General features: G+C 37.1%; 1 protein-coding gene and 1 long non-coding RNA gene across 3 annotated transcripts in view; one reads left to right on the top strand and one right to left on the bottom strand.

Moving 5' to 3' along the window:
* The window catches only part of LOC128999342 (caskin-2-like), a 242,594-nt gene that overhangs the window by 168,937 nt on the left and 45,902 nt on the right, over nucleotides 1-27,755 (bottom strand). The gene's annotated exons all lie outside the window — the stretch shown is intronic.
* LOC128999344 (uncharacterized) lies at nucleotides 17,333-21,043 on the top strand. The gene is made up of 2 exons (XR_008491280.1): nucleotides 17,333-17,423; nucleotides 20,766-21,043. It is a non-coding gene; the product is annotated as an uncharacterized LOC128999344 (long non-coding RNA).

The raw sequence follows: 27,755 nt of genomic DNA, 5'->3' as shown, positions 1-27,755 counted from the left end.
GACCTCATTACTTCCTAGAATCTGTAGTCAAGCAGATGTTCAAGATATGTAGAAATTACTGCTGCGTCTAGGTACAGGTCCGCACGTACCTTTTAATGCGCAGTAAACAACGATGTGCAAACATATTGATGTTTATTTTGTATTTGATGCCAAACCTACGCATACTACGAGATAATTTAGAAAAAAACAATCAGACGACCTCACTAGGATACATTAGGTGAGGATGGAATTATAAGCCTAACACAAATTGTAAATGATGTGGAATGGGTATTACACATTGTAACCCATTCCACAGTTTTGTAACTGACTAAGACCAGCTGTTTCTTTAACGATGACCATTTATCACTGTAAATGCCAAATAACCCAGGGCAACTGAACATAGTACAAACCATCAAAAAGCTACTGGCTTTTGTGGGGATCGAACCGACTACCTCATAACCCAGGCGAACATTTAATGTAACATAATATACTAACATATACCCCCAGGTAGCTACTCAATTATAAAGTTTGCAAATGCACAATCCTAAGCTAGCTCATGATAAACCACTTCTAATAAATATCCAGTCTTTGGAAAATATCCAATTTTAAAATCACCTTTTAAAGTAAAGATTTAACCTAAATCATATTAATGTATTTCCTTATGTTTTTACATATATCTTTAATCAAACAAAACATATTTTAGCTATCATTAAAACTATAACGAACACGACAAACCACAGCTAAAATAGTGACCACGTGTGTGTAAACATTTTCGTAAATATTATGTAAACAAATTGATAGGGTGACACAAACATCATACCTACAAGAACCCTGGCAACAACAAGAAAGGTAAATCTAATAATTCAAGTTCTTAAAACTGTTAGAGCAAAAATAGTACGACTACAGCGTTTACATCTCTACTGAAAAGATAATTTCGTTCACTTTTGAGTGGATAACGCGACAAAAACCACTACTTTTCCCAATTTCCACCACGAACCACCCAATATTAAAAGCCGGCTGACAAAGATAAATTTTGACTCGTCGCTCAGATATTTTAATTGGGCCCCATTTCTCACTGGAGGGGCGAAATTAAAACGAGCCTCAAAACCGAGGGACGCGACCGGGTTGGACTGACGGGCGGAAAAACACCGGTGATATTGTTACGCCCTGTGTAACACCGTGAAAGTGGCTTTAGATATTTTAGAATGGTAAAGTCATCTGGTGCAGGTTCAAACTTGACTCACAAACAAAATCAAATTGTTTTTATTTCAAACTAAATACAGTAGGCCTACTTAGTATTTTACTGGACAACAAACATCCTCCACGACATCCCATTTTCCCGCAGAGCCCTGCGTAGCTCATGTGAGTATTTTTTAAATCAAAATTATATGCAGAAAATGAATATTTTCGAACTGCGAACTGTGAAACATTATTATATAGTTTTCAAAAATGTAAGAAAATACTAAAAGAAAGAATAATAATAATTGACAAAACTGTATTTGTTTCCAAAGGATAATAATTAATAATTTAAATCGTTGGATCCTATCAGCAAACTCTAAACCCCTATTTTATTTCAACACCTGGAGGAGCCAAAGTGTTTATCAAAAGATTACTTGTGGATCACACTAAGTAATATCTCACCATGGCCCAAACACATAAAGCCAACCCAGGTGTGAAGTAATCAATTAATCTATACTCAAAGCAGCTGCCATAATTATATAGGCAGCGCAGGGTGATTTTATTCACAACTGAAGGGTGCCGCGTGATGTTTTATTTTGAATGAACTCGTTCAGTCGCCTAGCATCTGCTTGTGACGTTTCCGGTGTTTTTATTCAAAGGCGTGAAGAAGTGACAGGCGACAGCGTGTAGTGTGGTCGTCCAGTTTACAGCGTGTAGCAAGGCCTCGCACTGTTGTCCAGTATTGTTGGACGTAAATTGTATTCTGTGCGTCGTTCATTTTGTCGTCGATTTCATGTCCAAGGTTAAATTAAAGTTGAGGTGGTAGGGATTTCGGGACGTTTCCCGTTATACGACTATAACACTACAATCGGGGGTAATTATAATTATATTCCCAATGACTATATGTATCTAAATAATTCGCAAACCCAATAATAACTTGTCATATCGATGAGTGCTTGTTTCAATCTTCTTATATATTAAAAAAATTTGGTTTTTCTTTTCCGAGTTCGTTTGGCTCTTCTACCCGACCGATTTTCATGATTGAGGTCTCAAATTGAAGGTATGCACGCTCAGATTTGCCATCAAGCATCGGCATATATTTATCTATAATCCTACTCGGCTTATAAGTAAAAGAAATTTGCTCCCCATGTTATTCTTATGGGAGTTAAATTTGGTTTATCTTTGCCGAGTTCGATTGGCTCTTCTACCCGACCGATTTTCATGATTGAGGTCTCAAATTGAAGGTATGCACGCACAGATTTGCCATCAAGCATCGGGATATATTTATCTATAATCCTACTCGGCTTATAAGTAAAAGAAATTTGCTCCCCATGTTATTCTTATGGGAGTTAAATTTGGTTTATCTTTGCCGAGTTCGATTGGCTCTTCTACCCGACCGATTTTCATGATTGAGGTCTCAAATTGAAGTTATGCACGCACAGATTTGCCATCAAGCATCGGCATATATTTATCTATAATCCTACTCGGCTTATAAGTAAAAGAAATTTGCTCCCCATGTTATTCTTATGGGAGTTAAATTTGGTTTATCTTTGCCGAGTTCGATTGGCTCTTCTACCCGACCGATTTTCATGATTGAGGTCTCAAATTGAAGTTATGCACGCACAGATTTGCCATCAATCATCGGCATAAATGTATCTATAATCCCACGTGGATTATACGTAAACGAAATTTGTTCCCCATGTATTTCTTATGGGAGTTAAATTTGGGGTTTCTTTGCCGAGTTCGTTTGGCTCTTCTACCCGACCGATTTTCATGATTGAGGTCTCGAATTGAAGGTATGCACGTACAGATTTGCCATCAAGCATCGGCATCAATGTATCTATAATTCCACGCGATTTCTACGTAAACGAAATTTGCTCCCCATGTATTTCTTATGGGAGTTAAATTTTGTTTCTCTTTGCCGAGTTCGTTTGGCTCATCTACCCGACCGATTTTCATGATTGAGGTCTCGAATTGAAGGTATGCACGCACAGATTTTCCATCAAACATCGGCAAATATTTATCTATAACCCAACTTGGTTTATACGTAAAAAAAATTTCCTCTCCATGTATTTCTTATAGAAGTTAAATTTTGTTTCTCTTTTCCGAGTTCGTTTGGCTCTTCTAACCGACCGATTTTCAAGATTGAGGTCTCAAATTGAGGGTATGTACGCACAGATGTCCCATCAAGCATTGGAATATATGTAGCTACAGTCCAAACCCGGATTATACGTAAAATAAATTTGCTCTATTGGTAGTTAAATTTAGTTTTTAATTTCCCAGTTCGTTTGGCTCTTCTACTCGACCAATTTTCATGGTTGAATTTTCAAATTAAAGTTATGCATGTCCAGATTTCACAACAAGCATCGGTTTAAGATACAATATACAAAATACAAAAAAAAATAAAAAATACAAGGTTAAACCCGTCGAAATCAACAGGTACTGTTGAGGTAATTCTATTTTGGAACCATTTGGTTTGTTTGTGATTCAGCACTATGCCAATCTTAATAATCATAATTAATTACACAAATAATGCCGGAATTTTACCGAAGGCTCTTATATGAAAATAAATAGGATAACGTAATTAGAATTGAGTATAGATATCAACTTTCGTTTTTTCGTTTCGTTTAGTTTTTGTCTAAATAATCTACTTTTATTTGGGCTATCGGTATAATATCGGGCTATACTTTTATTCGGGCGGAGGGTATGTTGAGTTTAGCTGACTGAACTTTAGTTTCAAAACATTTTCCAATATCTTATCTTAGACAAAATTTGTGATTCCTTCAAAAAATATTTACATCTGTCTTTCGAACATATGATTGAATATTTATTTAATTCCGATAAGGTGTTTACATTTTAAATGCATTTTCGTTTTGTTTACTAACACGTTTACGATTTTATCTGTGGCATTTATGATGAAACTGCGAATTACGTAAATGAGTCGATTATTATTGTTCGTTTTATTATTTTTTTCCAGTTATTGCTTTTTGTGTGTTTACTCAAATTTATTTGTATCTACGATGAGTAATTTAGATGATGGGCACTACAGCGTCCTTGAACATAAAAGTGACAGTTCTTCTTGCGTAACACCAATGCACAGTCTTGGGTGTACTGATAAAAATGTTATACCTTCCCAATACCATAATAAAGGGGATCAGATTGTGGTCACAGTTCCTGCAAAGAAGCGTAGGCGCAATTCGACTTTAACAGGGAGGCGTGAGAGAGGTGTCAATTTCACAAGAAAGACTTTAGTTGAAAAACCATTCTTGAAGACGTCTTCAAGCAGTGCCTTTTCAGACAAAATTACAAATGAGTCTAATGTACCTTCCCAATCCCATAGTAAAGCTGATCAGATTGAGGTCACAGTTCATGCAAAGAAGCGTAGGCGCAATTCGACTTTAACAGGAAGGCGTGAGAGAGGTGTCAATTTTACAAGAAAGACTTTAGTTGAAAAACCATTCTTAAAGATGTCTTCAAGCTGTACCTTTTCAGACAAGATTCCAAATGAGTCTAATGTACCTTCCCAATCCCATAGTAAAGCTGATCAGATTGAGGTCACAGTTCATGCAAAGAAGCGAAGGCGCAATTCGACTTTAACAGGAAGGCGTGAGAGAGGTGTCAATTTTACAAGAAAGACTTTAGTTGAAAAACCATTCTTAAAGCCGTCTTCAAGCTGTGCCTTTTTAGACAAGATTCCAAATGAGTCTAATGTAGTACCGATGTCACACAACGCTACTTCATCAAAGATAGGGCAAATTACCGTGAGTAATAATTCTTTGAAGACTAATTTTCCTACTTTTGATATGATTCCTATTGTTGGTGATGGAAACTGTTTATTTCGTGCTATATCTTACTGTTTGCATGGTAGTGAAAATAGACACTCTGAAATAAGATCAGTTATTGTTGATGATGTAATAAGAAAGTGGAATTTATATAGATATTTCATAGTTGGAGACACGTCTTATGGACATTATATTAAGAACGTTAGTGATTACGAAACTGTGATGTCCGCCAATGGACAAAAAACAGGGCATGTTGAACTTAACAGTGCTGGTGAATTATTTCACGAGTGTAAATTTAAGGTGCACATTGAACATACTAAATCAATAATTGAATTTGGTTCTGGTAGTATAATTCACAACCTACTCTTCACAGGTAATTTAGATGATGGACACTATAGCGTCCTTAAACATAAAAGTGACAGTTCTTCATGCGTAACACCAATGCACAGTCTTGGGTGTACTGACAAAAATGTTATACCTTCCCAATCCCATTATAAAGGGGATCAGATTGAGGTCACAGTTCCTGCAAAGAAGCGTAGGCCTACGAGCAATTCAACTTTAACGGGGAGGCGTGAGAGGGATGACGATGTTACTAGAAAGACTGTCGTTGAAAAACCATCCTTAAAGCCGTCTTCACGATGTGCAGTTTCTGAAGAGATCCCAAATGTACGTGCTTTCTCTGTAGGGAGCCTTCAGGAAGTGTGTAGACATTGCTCTGCATTGTATTTTAAAGCGGAAAAAAATACATCGGGGATCTTTTCCTTGTGTTGCTATAATGGGAAAATTAAGTTACCACCCAATAAAATTCCTGAGGAGATAAAAAAAGCTATATACTGGAAATGATGACAAATCCAAAAACTTCCGAGAAAATTTAAGGCAGTACAATAATGCAATGTCGTTTGTTTCTTTTGGTGCTAATGTAGACCTACCTCCGAGTTATGGTCCTTATACCTTCAGAATCCATGGCATGGTCCACCACTTAATTTCGCCTTTATATCCCAAGGATTCACAAAGTGCTTCTTATGGCCAGTTATATATTCTTGACTTCGCCAAATCTAATGAAATTAGGATTTCTCACAATGCTAACCTAAATTTAGACAAAAATACACTAAATGATTTAAGTAATTTGTTAGACAAATGTAACCCCTATGTTCGATCTTACAAAACCATGCACCAGAAAGTAGAAGAGGAAAAACTTCATGCACAGAATGAGAACCGTGTTCCTCTTAATTTTGTTATGAGGTTCTATCATGAGCCATTTGCAGATCAGCGTCGTTACAATGACCCAGCTGCCTCTGAAATTGCGGCTGTTTTCGAGACGGAGGATGGTGCGCCACCTTCACATAGACATATTACAGTGTATGAAAAGGAAGGAGGTTTAAAGAAAATCGATTATGATAGTATGCACTGTGACCCCATGTGTTATACTTTAATTTGGCCCTGCGGTGAAACTGGTTGGCATATAAATTTGCCTATTGAAGGAACGCGTGAAACAAAAATACGGAAAACTGTTACCATGCGAGAGTATATTCTATACAGAATTTCAGTTAGGGGAAATGGTTGTGCTGGAAACTTTAATCCTATAGTAAGCGCTGGAAAACTTACTCAACAGCTTTTTGTAGACTATTATTGTCGTATTGAAGGAGATAGACTAAAATACATTCGAAGAAAACAAACAAAATTACGTGTAGACACTTATGTTGGTTTGTCCGATGCTTTACGTATAAGGGCTGAACAGGATAAGTTAAGAGTAGGTCGGATCGTAGTTTTGCCATCGTCCTTTATTGGTAGCCCCAGGAATATGATGCAGAATTATCAAGACGCTATGGCATTAGTCAGGAAGTTTGGGAAACCTGACCTATTCATAACATTTACCTGCAATCCGGCATGGCCTGAAATAACAGGGAGTATTCATACTTGGGAGACGCCAAATAACAGACCAGACATTGTTGTAAGGGTATTTCATACTAAGGTTCAGGAACTAATACGTCTACTGTGTACAGTTGGGATATTTGGAGCAATAAAAGCATTTTTGTATACAGTGGAGTTCCAAAAGCGTGGATTGCCCCATGTACATTTGCTTCTAACTTTAGATGATGATTGTAAGTTTAGGGGTCCAGAGGACATTGACAAAGTTGTTTCGGCCGAAATTCCCGATCCCATAAACCAAGATTTGTATGACTTAGTTAGTAAGCACATGGTGCATGGGCCGTGTGGTATATTAAATCCTTCCTGTGTATGTATGAAGGATGGAAAATGCAAAAAAGATTTCCCTAAATCCTTTATTGAGGAAACGCAAGATAATGTTAATGGCTATCCGATTTACAAGCGTAGAAATAATGGGAGAACCATAACTAAACGTGCAACTGGAGACGATGTAAATGTTACAAATCAGTTCATTGTACCATACAATCCATTTCTTCTTCTATATTTCCGTGCACATATTAATGTAGAGATCTGCTCCAGTGTACGATCTATAAAATACATCCATAAGTATGTATATAAAGGTCACGATTGTTGCAATATAGAGGTAGCAAGGGAAAACGATGTACTTGATCACGATGAAATTAATTTATTCCTGAATGCTCGATATGTTGGACCAAGTGAAGCTGCTTGGAGAATGTTTGCATATTGCATGCACGATCAATCTCACACTGTGGTTAGATTGCCAGTCCATTTACCTGATTCTCAGAATGTTTACTTCAGAAACGATGCCCCGGAGGAAGGTTTAATCCAAGCACAGTTAAAAACTACCCAATTAGTAGCATGGTTCAAGTTGAACAGCAATCCTTCAACTAGAAGTCCTTATGTATATCCCGAAACACCAGTTCACTATGTATGGAAGAAAAATGAATGGCATAAACGTAAACACTATTCTAGAACGATTGGCCGAATGTATAATGTTTCACCTGCGGATTCCGAGCGATATCATTTACGTATATTATTACTACATGTAATTGGTGCTACCAGTTTTGAAGATTTGAAAACGTATGAAAATGTCACACATCCTACATTTAAGGCAGCAGCAATAGCACGAGGATTAATATTGGATGATATGGAATGGCAGCGAGCCTTACAAGAGGCCTCTTCTTTTCAAATGCCATACCAGCTTCGACAGTTGTTTGCCTACATCTGTATATTTCAGTGTCCATCAAATGTTCTGAATTTGTGGAATCTCTTTAAGGACTCAATGTCTGAAGATTTCCTTAGATCATACCCGACCGAAGTAGCTTACCAATTAGCTCTGAAAGATATTTCAGAAACGTTAAAATTACATGGTTTCTCTCTGAAGTCATTTGATTTACCATCTATTGATGAATTGCCTCAAAATACATGTATAGAGGAAACTATAGATGAAATCCAACATGATGAACTAGCGAAAATGATCGCTTCATCAAATGAAGAACAACGTGTTGTGATTGATGAAATTCTAAACTTACTTCTAAACAATGATGAGTCTGCAAGTGTTAAGGCATACTTCATAGATGGACGATCAGCAAACATTGTTTGGAAGGAAGTATTATAAAAGTCGTAATATTAATAAAGATTACCAGATGGAGGGAACTACTCCTGAGAATATGCGTACATGCAATTCTACCGACAGAGATGTCTATTTTACAAGAAATATTGTTGTTAATAAAACATTCTTAATAAAGCCTCATTCACGCTGTGTTACATATGAGTTAACAAATGTACGTGCTTTCTCTGTAAGTGCTTTTAGGAAGTGTGTGGATATTGTTCTGGATTAATTGATTTTCAAAACGGAAAAAAATACATCGGGACGATTTTCTCTGTGTTATATGGAATGTGTTATACTTTAATTTGGTCATAAGGCGAAATTAATCCAGCAGCCCTATAAGAGTTTAATTAAAGTTGTACCGCCCTTATTAAGTTTAGTATTTTATTTTTTTATTATTAATTTCAATGCTGCGGAGCAGCACGGGTCATCTAGTTTTTATGTTAAAATGTTACAGTTAGCTGCAAAGCCTAGGTTAGGCTAAGTTAAGTTAGTTTACAATTAAAAAAATTATGTAGTGATGCCTGTATTATCCTGTATAACGGAAAAGGTAATTACTATAGTATGCTAGTTGCTTGAATTTGATAACTTATAATATAATAATTATTTTTAACTAAAGTAAACTCTTCCATTGTTACTGCTTTATTTACAACATACTCCCCGAAGAAAAACATAATTACCCATTTCCACCCCACTGGCATGGACGCCGTGTGTCTGAATTACCAATGGTAGGCCTAAATATAAACCTAAGTAGGCCTATCGCTAAATAGTAATAATGAAAAGGAAACCGGGATCAAATTACATGAATATCATTTGTTTGTGGTCTTAATCACTTAAACATACAAATATGAGATTAATTTACCTTGATTTCGTCTAGTGATTCCTATTACCTCCGCTAAAAGTAAATTAGTACAAAAGTATACCTAATATTGTTTTATGCCCTGTGCAAATGTTCGTGTGTGCGTTTTTAAAGTTTTGACGACATCAATATGAGTTAAGATTGATAAAGGGTCCGAAACAATCGTCATCCGCCCTTAGAGGAGGTATAAGAATCGCTAGACAACATCAAGGTAAATTAACCACTTATTTATATGTATGCTGCATATATAAATCAATGCAAATCTTGCAATATACGGTTATAGAGTTCGTTATTTTTGTGAATTTTCTAAGTTTCGTTGGATTAAATTAGTTTGGGTTAGGTGGGTTTACACCACGGAATAAAATACGTAACCTATGCTACATACATCTTAAATTACATTAAACTTTTGCATAGAGCAAATTTTAAGAGGCGACCCTCTTCTTGAATAGACCCCATTACTATATTCTCTTTAGACAATGTTTAACCTGTGATAAAAGGAACCATAATCGTTCTAATAATCAAACAAAAGAGAATCTGAATCCTACTTACCTACGTTTACCAATGTTTGACCCACATAACATCACTTATGACTAAATTGTTGCTACATCTTGCCAAATCCACACGGATGTTCATTTGTTAACATCGCCACTTCAAACACTCGTATAAACACTTTCACCACAAAGCGGCATTCACCAAAGTATATTAACTTTTGTTTACTTGTAGACTAAATTTAGTAGACTTATAAAACACTCTAGTCTACAACACTGTACCCAACTACGCTCAAACTTATATTCGAGCCACTTTAGCGAATCACTTCTCTCCATCACAAATCACTAGAACTGCGGTTAGTTGGAGTCGAACCTCTAAATCAACGAGTTGATCTCTCCATCTAATATCGGTTGATTTAAGCACTGAGGATTATACCGAGCTTTATATCATACACTGTTATAGAATGGTGGTAGCACTGGTGAAGTATTTGTTATTGCATTTTGTTTCTAAAAGATTACTTAAAAGAGGTGTGTGTGTCCGTTAGCACGATAACTTGAGCAAGAATTATCCAATTTGATGGAATTTGGCACTAACGTGTAAACCTACGTTTATTGGCACTAGTTCGCAAACCAGCATAATCGGACCATGGAAACGTGGTTTTATTGGGATGAAAATAGGGTTTTTTCTATGGTTTACTCAAAGCATACAATTTTCTCTCTAAACCATTCAGAAGAGCTTAAAAACAAATAATTTAGTATATTGAAGTGTTTGTATGGTTATTGGTCACGGAGAAATTTAATAATATATTGAATTTAAAATCCCATATTATTCTTATGGAGAACAAGTAAACTGTGTTTTACTTGTTCTCCATAAGAATAACATGGGATTTTAAATTCAATATATTATTAAATTTCCCCGTGACCAATAACCATACAAACACTTCAATATACTAAATTATTTGTGTTTATTTATAAATATATATTGATCAAACTTGGGAATCTTTTTAATTTTATACCAAGCTATTAATATTTTAATTAATATTTTAATATTTTTCAAACGAGGGCGACACGCCTACTTTCCGGCGCCCCGGCATGAGAGGTACGATCCCCGATATCTCCTTCTCGTCGGAATCAATACTAGCACAGATCTCCAACTGGAGAGTCATCGAAGACCTCACGGCAAGTGATCATCAGTACATCGTTTTTGATATACTGGATGAACACCATAATCAGGCGCCTGTATCACGATCTGGACCACGCCGATGGAATACGGACAAGCTGGATGTTGAGAAGTTCACTGACGTAATCTCACGGGGAGTGCTGGTGAATTCTGCTGCACCTGTTGACACCGAGGCATTGGTAACGTCCACGATGGAACTGATTGTCTCGGCTTGTGACCAGGCCATGCCACGCAGGGGACGCCGTCGCGATAAGCAAGCTGTGTACTGGTGGACTTTAGAGATCTCGAACCTTCGGAAAGCTTGTCTGAAAGCCAGACGTGCCGCTATGAGGGCCAGAAGATTCCCGGATTTCGAGGCTAAGTCAGCGGCTTATAGGGCTGCGAAGAAAGCTCTTCGTCGGGCTATCATCAGGAGCAAGGTTAGCTGTTGGAGGAGGCTTCAGGAGGATGTTGACTCTGATCCTTGGGGACTGGGCTACAAGGTTGTAACCCAGAAACTCGGCGCCCGATCACCACCTTCCGTCATGGAGGGCACCACCATGGACAGGATCGTCACCGCCCTCTTTCCGTCTCATCCTCGGCGGCCTTTTTTCGACTATGGCGAGGTAGGGGAAATTCCACTCTTTAGCATTAAAGAGCTGGAATCATCTGTCCTCTCCCTGAAAAATAGAAAAGCACCTGGTCCTGATGGTATTCCCAGTGAGGCTCTCAAGAAGGTATTCTCAGTTAACCCCCTCTTACTGCTGAGAATGTACAACACATGCCTGTGCGAAGGGGTTTTCCCAACTCCTTGGAAAAGGGCTAGGCTTGTGCTAATCAGCAAGGGGAAAGGTGACCCGAATATGCCGTCGTCTTACAGACCCCTCTGTATGTTGGATGTGGCCGGAAAACTCTTCAAAAAACTGATCCGCTGCCGCCTGACGTCTGCCGTGGAAGCTGCCGGAGATTTGTCTCCTCGTCAGTACGGCTTCAGAAAGGGTCGGTCAACAATCGACGCGATATCCGAGGTACACAGAGCGGTAGAGCGTGCCGAGAGCTTCAATCATTACTCTCGCCGTATCGTGCTTCTTGTTCCGCTAGATGTCAAGAATGCTTTTAACTCGGCGAGATGGGTCGATATGTTGAGCGCGTTGAGGAACAGCTTCCGCGTACCAGCATATCTGTTGAGGCTGATCGAGGACTACCTGCGCTGCAGAACTCTTAATTACGAAACTAAAGATGGTTCGCGGACGATGGATGTTACTTCCGGTGCCGCGCAAGGTTCGATACTCGGCCCAGATTTGTGGAACGCTGCCTACGACAGCCTTCTGAGATCTGAGATGCCAGAGGAGACCGTTTTAGTTGGGTACGCCGATGACGTCGCAGCCCTCATTGCTGCACGCAACGTTGAGCTAGCCCAACTGAAACTGAACCAAGTCATGCGCGTTGTAAACGCCTGGATGACTGATCATGGTCTGACACTCGCTCTGAGCAAGACAGAGATCGTCATCCTCAAGAAAAAACGGATTGAAACCATCGTTCCGCTACGAGTTGGGAACGTAGTTGTCCAAACCACGCGAACCGCCAAGTACCTTGGTGTCATGGTGGACAACAAGCTGAGCTGGAGGGACCAGATCTTCCGTACGGCGGACAAGGCTGCTAGGAGTGTTGCTGCTCTTAGTAGGCTTATGGCCAATGTCGGTGGTCCCCGGTCCAGCCGTAGAAGACTACTGATGTCTGCAGTCCAGTCCGTGCTTCTCTATGGCTCTGAGGTGTGGGCAGACGCGCTTAACAAGGAGGCGTATAGGTTGAGGCTCGCACGAGTGCAGCGTCAGGCGGCACTCAGGGTCGCTTCCGCGTACCGTACGGTGTCCGAACCGGCCGTTTTGGTGATCGCTGGAGTTATCCCAGTCAAACTCTTGGCAGCGGAGAGGAAGGCAATCTACCAGGGACAAGGCTACATCGGAAAGGACGCTGCAAGAACAGAAGAGCGCTCCCGCACTTTTCAGATGTGGCAAGAAAGCTGGGAAAGGGAGACTCGAGGACGTTGGACTGCCAGACTCATCAGGCAGGTCCAACCGTGGGTAGAACGGCGGCACGGTGAGGTTGACTATTACCTCACGCAGTTCTTGCCAGGTCACGGCTATTTTCAGTCGTACCTGCACTTGATGGCCAAAACGAATTCACCTGACTGCATTTACTGCCCATGCATTCCCGACGACGCGGAACACACTTTTTTCCACTGTCCACAATGGGATATGCTTCGCCAGGAGGCCATTCAACATCTTGGGGTGCTGTCGATTGAATCGATCTGTGAGACCTTGCTGAAGGGTGAGGACAACTGGGACTGCTGGTCGCACTTTGTCCGGAATGTCCTTCAAGCTAAAAAGAATGATCTAGATCGGAACATAGTCTAGATTTGATAAGAAATAAACGGCTAGACACGGCGTAAGCCCCTCGGGCGTAGGCAAACTCGGCCTAGTTCTGATGAAGTGCGACAAGTGTTTCCAGGCTAGTGTCCGAAGAGTAGAGGAGGTTTTTAGTGGGTAGTCTCTGGGCCTTAAGCCCGTTGGAGTCCCACACTACAGGCTAGCAACCTGTGTGCATAAATGCATTTTCCCACCTCCCTAGAAAAAAAAAAAATTAATATTTTAATTAAAACACGCCTAATTACCCTCCTTGTAGCAGCAAACCTAGGTACTCGTTAAACAATGTTATTTAAATAGATTAAAATAACATGGCACTTTGAGTGCCATGTGAAGCCATAGTGGTCTCACACCTGGTAAGGACTCTCTTGCCCCGTGAGACCACGTTGGACTCACATGCTAGTTCTGGATAAACTGCCCTGTGAAGTAAACTTGGCTTCACAGAAGGCATTAAACCATATGTAGTCTTAAAATAATGGGCCAGAACGTCAAGAAACTGCATTTGGCCTGTGGTTCTGTGAAGCCAGTGTGGAGTCACAGGGCCACAAAAGTAAGAAGAACGAAAACTCAATGGTTTTCAAAAAGATAATTTATTATTACACTAAATATGGAAAAACAATTAAATTTAAACGTTAAAATAACAATAAAAATAAACTTGAAAAATATTTTAATTTTTAATTGTCGTTACTTAGAGATTTATTGCGAAAATGTCTCTCAAAAAATTGTCTCTTAGCCCAATAAAAACTACAATAAAAAAAAAGTAAACTTGAAATTTTTTTTTTTTAGTGTCTTTACTTACAGATTTATTGCAATAATTTCTCTCAAGAAATTGTCTGTCTCAGCTCAATGAAAACTACAATACCGGCATAGCCTTATGGACAAGAAAAAAACACTCCAAGCAGAAGTTCTTGTTGCATGCGTCGCACTTGAACTTTGACTGCGGAGTTTTCCTCATTGCATATGTTCTTCCTTCGTCTTTTGACAGGATTTCATAGCATCTGTGACATCTCCTTCTTGCACTTCTTCCAGTGTCCACCAGCTTGTGTTGACCGTCCTCTTGGGGCTCAGGACCAGGCGCAGGAACAATATTTACTCTGGTTAGTCCTTCAATAACTTGTTCTTTGAAGTCTGTGATGCTTATTTTCTTTTCTGAAAGTTTGTTAAAAACATGAAGAGCGTTAACTATATTGGTTTCGGTTAGCACTTCGAAAGCTAATTTTCTGTACCACTTATTACCTTTACGAAGCGATGAGTTGTACCCCTTGATTTGGTCAGATGTGTCTATAAAAGCCTTGCTTTTATTATAATCAAGGATACTTTTCGGCTTTTGGATGGTGTCATTTCGTCTTTGAATGGTTTCCATTTCATCAGTATGTTTTGTTGACAAGATTAGCACATCCCTCTTATCACGCCATTTTTGCACTACAATGCCTGTATCACTTTCTCGAGCAATTGTCTCTCCCTTTTCTAGTTTGGCCTTGGTAACGTCAGTCGGGTTATTCTTTCGGTTACTTTTGAGTGTCCCAAGCAGATGAGTTTTGCGTTTCAGTAGCTCATGTGCCAGTGCTACAGAAGTATACCAGTTGTCAGTGCATAGTGTTCGACCCTTGTCAAGCAAACTCGACATAAGTGACATGACAACTTTTGTTGCGACAGAAGATTTCCCCTTTTCCTTTCCACAATACACTCTAAAGTCATAAGTGTACCCACCTTGCACACATAGTTTGAATAACTTTATTCCAAAACGATGTCGTTTGTTTGGGATATACTGCTTGAATTTCAAGCGGCCTCTGAAGGGAACGAGAGTCTCATCAATACATACTGTCTCATCTGGCACAACAGCTTTCTTATAAATTTCCTTGACAATATCAAGTAGTGGAGTAATTTTACTAAGACGATCCGACAAATTTATGTTCTCGTTGTCATTGAAATGTAAGTTCTTGAGGATAAGTTGAAAACGATTTCGTGACATCAATTTCTTCATCTCATTGTTGTATATTTTTTTCGTAGACCAATAACTTTGTAGACTTGGGAACTTGCAGAGTCCCATCCACAAATAAATGCCAAAGAACTTTTCCAACTCTTGGATATTTGTGGATTTCCAGCGAGTTATCCTGGCATTTGGAGTTACACCCTTAGCAATGGTCTGCTCAGCATATCTGTTAGTCTGATCTGCAATATATTGCAGAAGTTCGTCACTTAAGAAGTATTTAAAAACTTCATAAGCAGTCTTGCCAGATAATTCTTCAATTACAGTCTGACTTAAACCGGGGTTTTGCTCAGAAAAAACAAAATGCTTCAAATTATCCCCGGTAACATTGTCCCATTTGATGCCTTCTACATCTGCATCTGGTGTAGAAAAGCCAATTTGCGCATCTGCTATGACTCTTTCAATGGTTTCTGTAATTGTGTCCCTTTCCTCTCTAGGCTCTATGTTATGTATTGCATAGTTGTGATCGCTATCTACAGCATTTCCTTCGTCTGAAGGTCTACTTATAGTTTCAGATAGATCAGTAGGATTTAGGTTAGGCCTACTCGATTTTGGTTGATTTGGTTCTATATTATGCTCTAGGACTATAGGGATCAGACCATCATAGTTAGCTTGGTCAATATCTAAGTTATCATCTAGGGCTAAAATGATCAGATCTGAATCATTATGGTTTTGTAAAACTTGATCAATTGTGTCACTGATAGAACCAATAGATGATGCTTTGGAAGTACTTGGAACAGATATATCCAAATCAGGTACGTCTATAATTTCTCTGTTAGTAGTAGGTTCTAGCTGTTTACCCTTGGAAATTCTCCTTTTCTTTTTAACATGTTTTTCTGCTTCTTCATCACTTGTAACATCACTTTCTGAGTGTGTTGGTTGATATTCATCAACTTCACGTAATTCTTCACTATCTGTTTCATCTTCGTCATCAGACATAAACTCCTGCCACAGTTTCATAACATGTTCATCTAAAGTTTTGTATCGTTTTGCCATTCTTTCACAATCAAATCACATCACTTTGTAACTGTGCACTGTATGATTCCAACCATAACCTCAAACAACAGTGGGAATAAACACAGTCAACATGTGTGGGATCGTCAATTTCCGTATGATATTGTGTAAATCCGTAAACGATCGGCAGAGCTCAGCTGATTATTGTGGTGCCACGTTGGATTCACAGGGCCCAGAGTTAGTCAAGTTATGTTTATGGCCTCGTGAGACCAATGTGGCACCACGTTCAAAGTGTGGTGACACATTGGTCTCACGTGGCCAGATATTACCAAAAGATCAATAATGGCCCAGTGGTACCAATGTGGTCTCACAAAATAAATGTTAAAAATTATGAATAAAAATTAATAATTATTCATAATTTTAGACTATAATTGATATTATAGTTAATAATGAACACAATTAGGCAAAAAATAAAAATGGGCCAAATGGAAAAGTTTTTTTTCTAGCATTGGGGCACTCAAAGTGTTAAGTACAAATCAAATCAGGTTATAGTCTGCACGTCTGCTGCAGCGAGGATATTTTCACTTTTATACAGTAGATATAGGCTGGAGACTCTTTCCCGATTTTCTAGATTTGCTCCTTGCCCCGTCACGAAGCAAAAATGGTTATTATTATTTTAATCGCAACACTCCCAATATTTTAAATTTTAATTGTATATTAGATATTGTTGAAATTCGATCACACGATAAAATAGTTTAACATAACAATTTTAAGTTAAATCTTGAATTAAACATATTAAATTTCAACGATGTGCTCTCGTGATTCATTGATCAAATTACTTTAAAATGTGTTACAGTTTTCCTGTTCATGTCAGATGGCCTTTAAAAACATCAGTCATAATAAATAACGGCAATTGGAAAGATCGTCAACGAGTGAGAGTCACATAAATTAGTTCACATCATACAATTACAGTAGTTTTACATTTGCCAGAAGCTGTGCTGTACTCTTGCAACATCATCCCATATTGTCGAGTATCTGCACACATGACACATCATGTACTTGATCAAGGTGATTCTCCTGCTTGTGATGTGTAAGTACATTTTATAAATGTATGTTTGTAATTTACGATTACTACATTAGCTTGACTAATATGGATTAAGATAAGTGATGTCGAATGCTAAATTTACTGCTAACCGGTTGAAACACAGTACTTTAATGACACCGGCTGTTTTATTGAACCTTAGAAGAGAGTTGAAAAACCTTAGAATACTTACTTCCTCAAAAAAGAATCAGAAGCGGAAACTATATTTTCACTCGTCTGTCTAAAACATGTTTATTTATACTATAAAACTTTTTTAATCTTTATTATTTATTTATATAACACAAAAATCATTCTATTTTTGGTAGAGTATATCAAAAGTTTTATATCTATATTTTTTCAAATGACCAGAAATTTAATTGGATTTTCCGCATAGGCTTAATAAGAACCCACAGCTTTTTAGCAAGGATATAAATAAATATCCCCAACGCGACAAACATGCACACTAAGCGAATTTAAATTTGTCAATCCCTAATTGGATTCATACTAAAACATTTCTAAGCAACACTGAGTTTCCATTGAAAAACATTTTGTTAGACGAGTACTTAGGTTTGCTTCCATTGCGCAGGTAAAAAGTGTTTTTTTCGACCAAATATTAATAATATAAGGTAATACATGGTCGATCTCCAAATTTTAGGCCTATACTAGGTAGTTCACCAACTTTTATGCAAGGTCATTCACCAATTGTTATACAAAGTTTTTCACCAATTGTTCTGCATTTAACATATATTTTAAACTGGGAAATCATTTTTTTTTTAATATCTTTAAAACTAAATGAGTAATGGATAAGGTTAAAAAATAAGTTCCTTTCAATTGTAATTTCTTAAAATAATACGCTATTTCACGTATAATGAATGCTATTTGGAATTTTTTTTATATTAGCGATGGAACTACGTAAGTGGTTTCTTGGGTTTGGTTTAGTGAACAATCTTCATTTCATTGTTAGTGAACCAATGGTTGGCCAACTTACGAGATTCGCCCTGCATTTAACATATATCATGAGTGGCTGGAAGTGAGTGGCCATAGCTAAAAGGCCGGACATACCCACATTCACACTCCCTACAAGATTTCAAAACTCATATAAATAGAATATTTAAATACCCCCGCTTTAGCAAACCGAAACTACGCGAATTTCCATTTTCCTGGATTGATTTTCAATTAATCTATTAAATTAACATTAATGTTTAACGAGTGCCTAGGTTAGCTGCTACAGGGAAATTAATAAAGTGTGTTTTTTTTTATTAAAGTGCCAATAGCTTAGTATGAGATCAATAAATCCGCCAAGTTTGATCAAAATATATCCATAAACAAGCCAACTTCAAAATTTTACAATATTCTCCATAAGAATAACATGGGAATTTTAAATTAATTTTTTTTTAAATTTATCCGTAATCAATCACCGTACTAAAACACTTTGATATACTAAATTATTTGTTTTTTAGCGAATGTAATAAGCTATTACCGTAGTACTCATGGTAAGACCTGGACCCGGGACCGATTGTTTTTTCGTTTTGCGGTCCCTAGAGGCCAAAAACACCATCCGTTCAAATTCATATATATATATATGTATATACAGTATATATATTTATTTATATATGTGTCCGTTAGCACGATAACTCGAGCAAAAACGATCCGATTTTGATGAAATTTGGTACAAACGTGTAAACCTACGTTTATTCGAACGAGTTCGCGAACCAGCATGATCGGACCATGGGGACGGGGGTTTATGGGGGGTTTTATGGGGTAAAAATGGGGTTTTCCCACTTTTGACTCATAAAACATAACATTTTGCAATTTCTTTCCAAACTATTTTGTAGAGCTTAAAAAAACAAATAATTTAGTATATTGAAGCGTTATAATGCGCCTAATGGTTACGGAGCAAATATCAAAAAGTTGTAAATTTAAAATTCCCATGTTATTCTTATGGAGAATAAGGCCCAGCGCACACGGTGTGACTGTTTTGAGAGCAACCGTTGCAAACCCGTTGCGACTGAAACCAGTTTGCAACTGAAAAAGAGCTTCTGTCCGCACACGGTGCAACTGTGTTACAACTACAGTTGCGTATATTCTGCAATCAGTGGAGTGTTATATTGTAAGTGCAGTGACGTTGTTTTTAAGGCCTTCCTTGTTTTTAAGTGTTTTTAAGTACAATAACAATGTCAGACTTAGACGAAGAAGACGTTATTAGTTATTAGGAATACAGAAAGCACCGTAGGGTACAGAGGGAACATTGGGTTCACCCTTATTTGAGAAATAACGTCAGGCGTAGGCTGTTTGTAGCAGCTAGAGAGTTGTCACAGTCGGATAGGAAATTTAAATCTTTTTACAGAATGACAAAAGACACCTTTTTGGAACTTATCTTTCCTTGAATATCCTGGCAGTTTGTAGTTGTACAGAACTTCATGTTTCTCCACTTCTCCAACGAGCTTCAAGTTGAATTCTTGATCATTCATTTTGAGATGAACACTATACGGCCGTCAAAATAACAACAAATTTCCACCAAACACCACAAAAACACCCCGTGGTTTCGTGCAACTGGTTGCTGCAACGTCGGGCCCAACGTTGCATGTGACTGGTTTCAAACTTTTTTGAAAATCGCAAACGACCAGTTGCGTCGTGTGCGGCTCCCCACTGCAATACATTGCCGATGTTGCAAAACAGTTGCAAGCGCAACTGGTTTGCAACGACAGTTGTAAAACAGTCACACCGTGTGCGCTCGGCCTAAGTAAACTGTAGTAGTTTGCTTGTTTATTAACATTTTTTGCCCAAATTTGGAAAATGTTTTTATTTCTTACTAACTATTAACATTTTACATAAAAAACACTTTTACCCTCCCTGTAGCAGCAAACCTAAGTATGTGTTAAACTGATTCTATTTAAATAGGGAATAAATATGATATTTTTAAGGAGACATTTTAGTGTAAATCCAATCAGGCAAATGGAAATTCGCTTAGTCTGCAGGTTTGCTGCGGCGGGGGTACTAAGCTCTTTAAAAAGGTATGGAGAAAATTGATAAATTTTGTGGTTTAAGGGTAAAAATATGAGAAAACCTAATTCCCCCCCTCCCATAAATCCCCCATGATGATGCATAGCCTATATTGAAACGCATTGTCCAATATAGGAGCAGAAGAATCACGTGGCAGTTACAGGCATTGAAACTCAAGTCGCTTACACTTCTGTAGTCGAGTTAAGCTATTGGCAATGCTAGAATAGTTCAATATTTAGAATTACCTTGAGGCTAAAAACTTACCAATACGCATCACTATTGTGTGTAAATGTCTGAGTTGTATTTTAGAAGTGTAAACAACAGAAGTTTATAACGGTTATGTTTCAGGCGCTTTCTGTGAGGCTCTCTTCAACCGTTATGTCGAATGTGGTTTGGGATACTACAACTCAGGTGGTTCAGGGAAGAGAGGTTCACGCTGCATGGAGTGCACATCTTGGTCTAAAAACCCGAAAAAAACCTTCTTTTTATGTAAGGAAGAAGACCTCAATTGCCGAAAACTCTTCAGTGATGGCAAATTGGTTTACACTTATTGTACCACGCAAAAGGTATGAGCTGTAAACATGTCTGACCAATAAATAAACAAAAGAAATTCATATTTACTATAACCATACGTTTATATTCTTTCATAATGTTTATTCAAAAGCAAGTACACTTGAGTTGTGTCAGATTATTAACTTGAACTAGTGTCCAGCTGTATTTTGTTGGTTATTTATCTATTTCAGATCATCACCGGGGGACCGAGTCTTAATTTGTTGTGGTTAATTGGGTTTATGGTTTAACACACTTTACAGAGCTTTAAATAACATCATAAACGGGCACACTTTATAGTCTACAAAACTCATTTTATTACAAACCATAAACAATAGCTAAACTTATATGAAGACTGTTGTTAAACTATGAAGTACATGGACATAGAAATATAAAAGATTTTAATTAAGTTAACAAAATTAACTCGTACAGCATTTGTCTTCCCTTTGGTCATTGAAACCTGTTAGCTCTTCACGATCAGAGAAACAAGCAGATGAAAAATATAAATAGACAAAATCTAATTGGACTCAAAATGGTAATCTTTACATTGCATCATGTAACCCAATGTCTTATTTTCACCGTGGTTTATTTCATGACGAAGATTTTTCACTTTTGCGGTAATACTTCGATAGTTATATCCTTATTTTGTATAGGGGTTTGGCATAATATTGTTATGCGTATTGAATAGCCCGGATATAATTCATTTACTCTAAATATTTTTGTGATAAGTTGTAATCTCTTTCTACTTCTACATTTTGTTCTAATCTAAATCCCCACAAGTCCAATGCTATGGCTTTTAGTAGCCAATGTGTTTTTCAATAACATTCTAGGCTCCCTGTGGTACTGTTCCACCAATAAATTTGTTAGCTCCAACATTCTCTAAACCTAAAATTCCAACTGAATCCCCCTCTAGAATTGTAAATTAATATTGTTAGAAAATCCACGAACTAAAGGCATTGCTCATCAAATCATAATGTTAAGATCTCTTATGAGTTAAGCAAGTTGAAGTTAGCCGAATAGGAAAGGTAAATTAACACCTGTTTAGAATTTCTTTTCTAAAGCCTGTAATTTTCTTTTCAAATATGATTTACAATTATAATTCTTAAGCTTGCCAACGGTTAACGAATACTGAAAGAAATGTTTAACTACTTTCAATGACAGTGACACCAGATATCACATGGATAATGATTTTGGCAATAATTAATTGATATATCGGTCGTTAAGTTATTGCGCATATGAAAAATCAGCTGACTAACCACACGAAATCAGCTGTTACTTTAGTCTTTGCCCGCAATATAATGTTTATCATTGTAATAGATAACCTATGACATTCCCTGTTCAAGGATGGAAAATTTCATTCTACGAATGGTAATAGAATTCGCATAATTTCAATTTAGAATTTTCTGTTCGATTCCCCAATAAAATATCATAGTTACTCCCACCGTTTACCCAATGATAAGTGGTGTTGACAAGCTAATGGGAGAAAGTATGGGCACAGTATGATTACATATTACGACCCGTTTATGCGTTAGTAACTATAATGGTACAGTAAAAGGTTCACGTAGCAGAAGATTCTGTAGCAGAATTATCTGCTTTCAATGCATGCGTTGTGTCGAAAATAGCTAATTTTCTACCCGAGGCAAAAGAGTCAGCTGGAGTTCAGTACGTCAGCTGTACATGTTTATAATTTATAGCTGCAAAGTTTGTCCTCTGATTTCGCAAAAAGAAAATAGTGCCGATCAACAAATAAATTATCGTTTAGTTTTTACCCGACTAGATCTTTTAGGCTACACAAAATACAAAGTGAATTGTGTTTATTTATTTATTTACTAACGGCAATACACCAATTTACATAGATCATTGGTTGACAGCTAACAACAGAAAAATGCCTGTGGTTTGAGTCCGGGTTCAATAATAATATTATAAAATTTATAACAATAACAAATAATAAATAATGAAATAGTTAACAATAATGTATTATGCAATGCCTAATAATAATAATTATATAGCCTACAACATATAAATTGATCATTACAACAACAATGTTCGCTCTATAGTTCACCGTGTGTCTTCAAATAATAATCCACAGCCAACTGTATCTGACACGACCTTCACAGCTCATCAGCCACGGCCTTCGATTAGACAGTCGTTACTCTATAGTCTTTGCATCACCGCAACCCACGATATTGGCTTTGAGAGTTCATATACTGTACTAGTGTTTGCTCTAAGTTCACAGTGTGTCTACAATATCAACAGCCACCGTTTAAGTTTTCTATCTATAGTAGAACCCTGTAGAACCACCGAATATCCATTTAGACTCGCTGTATTATCATACAATTAAGAAATCAAGTCTAAACCCTCAATTTCCAACTTCTTTTTCATTTACAAGCAAAATCAAGTTATGTGGCACTTTTGTGGTGCAACAAATTTCGCTCAGCCAGAGCCAAGTTGCCTCAAGTTACCTAACTGATGTATTCAATGAGCAGACTATACGTAACACGGACAGTAATACCATTTACACTAATTATCCTACTGGCCCACATGACACAGGTTTCTCCTTACGGTCCGTTCTCAGTTCGGTTGTCAACTAAAATTCTTTTAACGGAATTTTTTGTTGGTAAGTTCATGTTATTTGGAGGATTATTGAGGGCAGCTTTCTTTATACGATGACAAAGTACTTCAAACATATCAAGATAACCTGAAGACGGAATCAGATTTCAGATACCAAAATACCATTGTTTAGGCCTACTTATGGAAGTCCACGATAAACTCTAAAATGACATTTTTCAAAAATTGTATTAAATACGATTTGGGTGGACTTAACTTGTTGGTAAATTATCCGGTTAATTAATAATCCTTGTTTTAATTAATTATTAATTTATGTATGATTAATCCTCCACTAGCTTTATGGCTAATTCTGGACACCTGTATAGGTGTTTAAGGAAGTTATTTTGTTAAATTTTAGTGAATTTCCCAAACGTGAAATACACTAAATAAACCATTACCGTTGGTCTCACAGCAAGACCTAGTCCCGAAACAGATTTACTTCTTCATTTCGAGGTCACTATTGGACAAAAACACCATCCGTTCAAATCAGGTTAAGAGAAATTCGCTTAGTCCTGGCTAGTCTGCAGGGTTGCTGTGGCACGGGTTTTACGTCCTTAGAATTATTTACTCTAAGGGGGAATTTATAAGTGACTAACATCACCAATTTATTGAATAACATCATATTGATTGACCGAGTCTTGGTCAAGAAAGTACATCGTATAATTGTATATGGCACATTATAATTTATATTTAAAATACACCAGAATGCACACTGCACTCTATTAAATCATATATCTTAAACAGCTTTAAAAGAGAATACTTCACGTAATGCTAAGCAAGTGGTACGTCGCAAGTCGTAAGGGTTGGTTGTTGGCTGGGTGGTGATAAGAAGAGTGTAAACTGAAGATTCCCTCGGGATTAAGTCGCTCCGATTCACCACCGTAAACCCGACATCAACGCCGGTTTATCTCGCTTTCATTCTGATTCTGATTCGTCACTTGCTCGCATCGATCCGACGTCCTCATCTCCACGTGTCAAAGCTGTACCGACTGTCACGACGTCTATATCGCGGTGTACGAGGGACCCTACATGCGTGTTCACATATAGAAGAGGGTTTCAAAACATATTTATTTGGATTAAATATTCTTACCATCGATGAAAATACATCCCTGCAAAAATTGTTGGAGGTTGAAACTTGTCCGTACCAGTTAATAGGTGTTACTGTGAAAATTGTGTTATATTCAATTTTCGAACACGAATTGAAAATATATTTCAAATATACATAGCAACATTCAAACCAATTGTGGAATCTCGATAACAAATCACCCTTGATAAAAAGTCATTTTAAAATCTCCTTGAATTTATTTTGCCCCTAATTACATATATTTACAAACCATGATGATTAGTTTTATTGAATAATCACCATGAGAATCAATATTGTTATCAAGGTTCTGCTGTACCTTATTTGTTAGTTCATCCACTGATGAATTCGATTGAGCCATTGCTCAATATTAGAGTAATCTTATCAACCCCCGGTATCATTTTCACCTTTTTGATCAGTTGCAATTTTAAGTCTTGGTAAATCAGTACAGCAAGTACAAAACATAAGAGAAACGTTAAATAAAAGAACATAAGTTGCTATGAAATTGGTCATCTATCTTCCTTCAGAACTATTTATTTTATCAACTGTCCGTGATAAGAAATTATTATAGTAGTCTAGCTAAATTTCCCAAGCGCCGAGACATTTTCCAGGTGCGCTCCCAGTTATGATCCAAGTTGTACGGAACTGAGTAAATTAATTTCCATACATATTGGCACACCAAAGTTGGCCCACTTTAAATGTTAATTCCCAAGGCTCATCTCAGACTCAATCCGGTGGCGAAAAAGTGACAATTCCCTCAAAGTTAACTTTCGCAATTGTTTTCGATTCCAATTTGAATATTCAAGCTAATTTAACTCTGATTCTATATCGCCAATAAGTTTAGCCAAGGACAAGGAAAAGAGTACTGTGGTGTGATGATGAGGGATCTCAATTTCCCCGAAGATTACGAGCTTATTAAGTTCCTGATGTTTTTTATGATGCTGTATGGATAATATTATTAATCTCACAATAAGAACAATTATTACCATGAATTATTACCACTATTCTCTTATAGGAAGGTACATAATTAAATCAATCTATATATGTAATACGCTAAGCCGATTTTTGTAAACAGAACTCCTCCCTCATTTTTTGACCGATTTTGATGATTAAAGTGTCAAATGAATGGCCCTGATCTGTAGTTTTGCAAAGTCTTTTTCGTTTTTTGAAATCTTTATTAGTTTGGGCAGGATCTTCCATCAAAGTTGGATTTTCTCCCATAAGATTAACATGGGGGAATCTAAATATTTAATTGGAAACTTTGTCTCCATTAATTTGAGAGAACGACTGGGCGTAGAAACTTGGTAGAGGTGTCCAAAGAAAGGTCTTGGTCTCTAGATGAGTTACCAAAAGAAAAACTAAGTGAATCCCGTTAGGGCTCTGCCCCAGAAGCCCCTAAAGATCCCTCCACAGATTTGTTTACATTTTGTCCATGTGGATAATATTGTTTAATGAAACAGCTGTTAATTTTTGAATTGTATTTTAAACAACACACATTTATTGGGAGTTACTAAATTGTCCAAAAGAAGTATTTGCAATGTTATTTTCTGATTTTAAAATTGATTTTCATCTGTATCATGTCATATTTTGCAATATAACGTTCCATTACGAAATCAGTGGAAAATCCTTTTATCACAGTAACTCTTATTTAACAATAATTATTTCTTATTGAACTATCTTATATCTATTGTACGGGGTTGGTGTCTGCCTTTTTCACCACTTTTGGCTATATTTTATCATATTATTCTAGACAGATCATCATAGGTTCGTGAGATTATTGTCATACATGTCATTGAATCATTGGAAAATCATTGGAAAATTGGAAAATTTTGGAAAATCATTGGAAAAATCTTTGATTGTGTAATACAATACAAAATAATACAAGTGCAGAAGTGTCTTTTAGCTTTAACATTAACCCCACAACCGATTTCTCAAAACTATACTAGAGGGTAATTCATTGGAACAGAAGTACGATATCCCCACAACCAATTTCTTAAAACTATACTAGAGGATAATTCATTGGCACAGAAGTACGATATGAACTGATGCGACGAAGGAAAAATCAAACTTACACTGTGACGGATATACCTCCCTTTCAAGCTAGAACGTGTCTCCTCAAAAAACAAGCAGATATTTTCTCTCAAATAAAATCATAGATTAATCTTTATTACACTGATGAAATTGGGGAAGTTTTTAACTAATAAAAAAGATCCACCAATACGATTTTAATACGAGTACTATTTAAAGGTTCTTCCAAAGTATGGGAAATATTTTATTCGTTGAATGATCAACCATATTTGGTAACTAACGCAATTAATATCATTATTGTTTTTACACTTATTACTCTTTAAACAATGCTAAATGCTCAAAAAATGCATAATTTCACTCAATTTATCGCAGTTAGATGAATTAGCGTAAGCCTTGAAAGTAACTGTCGATTTCGACGGGTTTCACCTAGTTATCAATAATCATTTAAGATGGGGACGCCACTGTGTGCGTATTTTAACCCAAATATGAGTGAAGGATGAGTGGCGCGATCTTGTAATCTTGTTAGTGACTAAGGCCGACATGTTCCTTAGACACAGCCTTTAATTAATAGCCCAAACAGCTAATGGCAACTAAGGGACCTACAGTTTATAGCTGAATCCGAACCAGATTCTTGCCTTGGTATTAACGAATTGGTCTAATTATCAGGATAGTACTGCTGATAGTCTTAGTACTCACTAGTGCTGACGTTAATCCACACCAGGGAGTATCGCATCCACAGTGCATATCTATAAATATCCACAATTCGTGACCTCCTACTAGCTTACAATTATAGGACGGCTCCATCGTCCCAGTCTTTATATACACAAACTAAATTTTAAAAATATATATTAAACTATAACAGTTTACATATCAATAATAATAATAAAAATACATTAAAATAATTATTTTCATTTTCTATAATAAAGGTAATGTAGGAAAACAAAAAAGAAAAAATCCATAAACAATGGGAGCTTCGATAAGAAATATGCAAACCGATTTACTGATACGTTCCGTTACAGCGTAAGTTGTAACGGCGCTATTACAGTGTATGTCATACGGACGCTAATGCCGTC

This window comes from Macrosteles quadrilineatus, unplaced genomic scaffold, assembly GCF_028750875.1.
Source record: "Macrosteles quadrilineatus isolate MER2022 unplaced genomic scaffold, UCM_ALF_1.0 Scaffold_8__2_contigs__length_117827958, whole genome shotgun sequence".
NCBI lineage: Eukaryota > Metazoa > Arthropoda > Insecta > Hemiptera > Cicadellidae > Macrosteles > Macrosteles quadrilineatus.
This window is presented reverse-complemented; position numbering and strand designations above follow the sequence as displayed.